We start from the raw sequence: 3522 nt of genomic DNA, 5'->3' as shown, positions 1-3522 counted from the left end.
GCAGGTGGGATATTGTAAGACTCAATTTCATGCTTGAATAAGCGACGAGACGCGGGGCAGCGTCGACGATATTCTCCGCGCTTAGAGATTGCGCGCGACAGCGCGAGAAGGGGATAATGTGCCGATTCTCGATTTCTACGGAATGCCAGCCCGATAAATTTTATCTCACTGATTTATTAGAGACGCCGAAAGAAGCGCGGTTTCATGCACAGATAACGCACAGCCTGCAGATCCTGCCTGTTTTCCAATGTAATATTTCTTCACTCACTGATATAATTGTAATTTTTAGCGTTAATTATAAAATATACCAATTTCAATTACATTAAAATGTCAAATATAAAATATTAATTAATTTCTAAATAAATTATAGTTTATAAATGTCTCTCCGTTTTATAAACTATTTTCTATTTTCTCTGTATGTGTCCAGTCTATTTAATATTATGTGAATCGTTAATCTCTTTACTTTAATAAAAGAAAAAATGTGTAAATTTCTAACACGTGCTTGTTAATTATTATTGATTTAATTATTAAAGTTCTAAAATAATGCTCATATAATATTTAAATATGTAAATTGACCTCTAAAAAAAGCACAATTTTGAAAAAAGACTTTACATTTTTAATTCCTGTGTAATGATTAATTACGTATTCGGATACATTTAATGGTAATATCATTAACTACTATTTTTGTCGTCCGAACAAAAAGTCACAGAAAATATAGAAGCATGAGAATGCTTCGTTAATATCTGCAGTGCGCTTTATTACGAATGCAAAATTTAGCGTGACCGGATTATATGATAGAAGTCGGAAATGTATTTCGAGCACGTGAGATGTAATGAAGAGCAACAAAAAGATACATTCTCGACGTTGCGATCTCATTACGAGCTGTCCATCCACCAAAACGATTCAGAGGACAAGGAGGAGAATAGCAGCTTTTTCGCACTGAAAAAGATCTATTAAATGACAGTAGTTTAAATTTTTGATGTTATCTATTAATCTACTGAAATAAATATCGTATAGGCAAAATAAATATTTTGATACAAATTATTTTAGAGTATGTATTTATATTTTATTTATTTGGAATATTAATATTTTAAGAATAAATATTCAATATAGTTTTATAGTTCAAATTATAATTGTTTAATGTATAATACGTGTCTTTTCTTATATCATTCCTTTATGTGACATAAGTAAAAAAATTGTTTTTGAGCTATTACGATGCATGAATTAGGTAAACATTTCTCCCTACTAATCATGAAATCTAAACTAACTTAACTGTATAAAAAATAGTCAAAATGTTATTACTCAAAGAGGGTGATTTCTTGAAAATTATGAAATGGTAATAACAAAAGTAACATTTAATTGTATTAAGAATTTGGAATATATTTCTTTTGCCGATATTATTTGATTAATCAATAATGTTCTGCCAAGTTAAAAAATAATTCTTTCCTTTTTCTGAGAAACTTACATTAGTTTCCTTTATTGAGAAAGTAAAGAAGCGATAAAAATATCATATTAAAGAAATTCATATATATATAATAAAATATATGTAATATATATTCTCATTATTTCGTTTAATTGTATAATACTCGTATAACTTTCAAATTATATTTTATCAATTATGAAAACATTTAAATACAGTCATCTCAAAAAAGGGTATAAATTAGAAATTTATACTAAAAATATTTACAATTTACAGTTTGTTGATATGTAAATGATTTTTATTTATAGATTATTGTAATTAAAAGAGTTGCTCGTTTAATCAATATAAATATTATTTCCATCATAATATAAAAAAAATTTAAACTTGTCAAAAATTGTAGTTTAAATTATCTACTACTTCTCTGGAACGAGACTCGTATTCACTGGTTTCCGCTTTCCTATCTTCTTTCCAGTAGTTCATTTCTCTTTGTAACTCGCCAAGTAATAGGCCATTATTAGGGGGAAATAATATCACGGTCCGGTAAGTTGGAGACGAGAAAAGTTTCCTGTTTCAAGAGCCACCATGTAACTGTACGAAACAAACTTGTAAAAATTGAAACAGCATACGCATTATAAAGCAAAAAATTTTCTAGACAGAATAATTTTTAGAAATCGCATGTTGAAATCAATCAGCATTGCATTAAAAATATCAATTTCACGAAAATAAATTCAGGGAAAATATGTCTTTTATTACTTACTTTTATTAATTATATTATTTATTTATAACATACAAATTTTCAAATGGAAAAAGTAATTATGATTTCAATGAGAAACAGATATAAAACTTAAAAGCGGCACGATTATTGAGTACCATTCTTGTTCTTTCATGATATTGTACAAATTATTACTCTCGTGCAGTCCTTTCCATGCAGAAGGAAAATACCGTTCAATGTGATAGAACACCGACAAGGAAACAATTACCGGAGTACTCCGAAATATCCATTTATCACGCGGCCGCCTCGTAGAACTTTATCCACAGCAATCAATCAATGTTCCATTTAATGGAAAATCTTCGCGTCTAATTCTTAATGTCCTCCGAGGGATCCTTCTTTCTCCTAGTTCTCGTTGGAAGAATGAAAACTTGGAAAGTGTCCGATGAATCCTCTGAAAGCGCGACGAGAACCTTTTGTAATCGAATGGAAAGGGTTATGCGAAATTTTATAAAATGACAACTTAATTTAAATATTATGTACCTATATGTTCGCCATATTGCTTGTTGATATTTAAATATGATCTTCATTATCTGTTTCAAAAAAAAGCTAATTTCTTTTTATTTACATATATACTCATATACTTTATTATCTTTCTGCATTTAATCTAAAAATGAAAAATCTTGCAGTTTGTCATAATAATACAGTGTATGTATATTGCGTGTATATAATCTGCGATATGTCTCTTGTTTTTAAAGGCTAGTATTTAAGTGAAGGTTCTGGAATTATTCACGAATGTCCGGTATTCTGTACGCTCTTACTTCCTTTTATAATCGTTGTATTACGATTTTACATTTCTAACTAGGGCGGAAATGGGAGAGTTTCTCAAAGCAGATATGCCAACTTGAAGAAAATGTTGGCGGAAAAAGAACGTCAAATGCAGAAACCTGAAGTTTTGCGTGTCTCTCCTTACTTTACAGAAATATCATATTAAAATAAAATTAATAAATAAAATATTAGAATTCAAAAGCTATAGATGATTGATCTAATCTTACAAGAGAGTTATATAAAGAACTGAATTTTTTGAAAATTGTATTATAAATATTTGACTAGAAAATTAAAAAGATCGTCATTCAATATATTTTCGTACATATATCGGTATGTACATATAAAAAGTATCAATACGTAAATAAATATTAGAGAGAGAGAGAGAGAGAGAGAGATATGATAATATTTACAATCTATTTAATCATTCTATTTAAATTTATACAATTGCGGAATCTAGAAAAAATCCGAAAATTTAGCTCTTGTTTTTATTTTTATCGAATATATAAGAACCGTGGGAATGCAAGAGAATTTTTTTATGTATATCGTTTCATATAGAAAATTTCAA

At 28.4% G+C, this 3522-nt stretch overlaps 1 long non-coding RNA gene across 1 annotated transcript; it reads right to left on the bottom strand.

Annotated features, from left to right (window-relative positions):
• Nucleotides 1-1939: 1939 nt before the first annotated feature.
• On the bottom strand, nucleotides 1940-2747 carry LOC108770434 (uncharacterized). The gene is made up of 3 exons (XR_001940597.1): nucleotides 2673-2747; nucleotides 2401-2583; nucleotides 1940-1985 (listed from the first exon to the last, which is right to left on the bottom strand). It is a non-coding gene; the product is annotated as an uncharacterized LOC108770434 (long non-coding RNA).
• Nucleotides 2748-3522: the final 775 nt, after the last annotated feature.

The sequence above is a fragment of the Trachymyrmex cornetzi genome, unplaced genomic scaffold, assembly GCF_001594075.2.
Source record: "Trachymyrmex cornetzi isolate Tcor2-1 unplaced genomic scaffold, Tcor1.1 scaffold127, whole genome shotgun sequence".
In the NCBI taxonomy this organism is placed as follows: Eukaryota; Metazoa; Arthropoda; class Insecta; order Hymenoptera; family Formicidae; genus Trachymyrmex; species Trachymyrmex cornetzi.
Note: the sequence above shows the minus strand (reverse complement) of the source record. Positions and strands in the feature narration are given on the sequence as shown.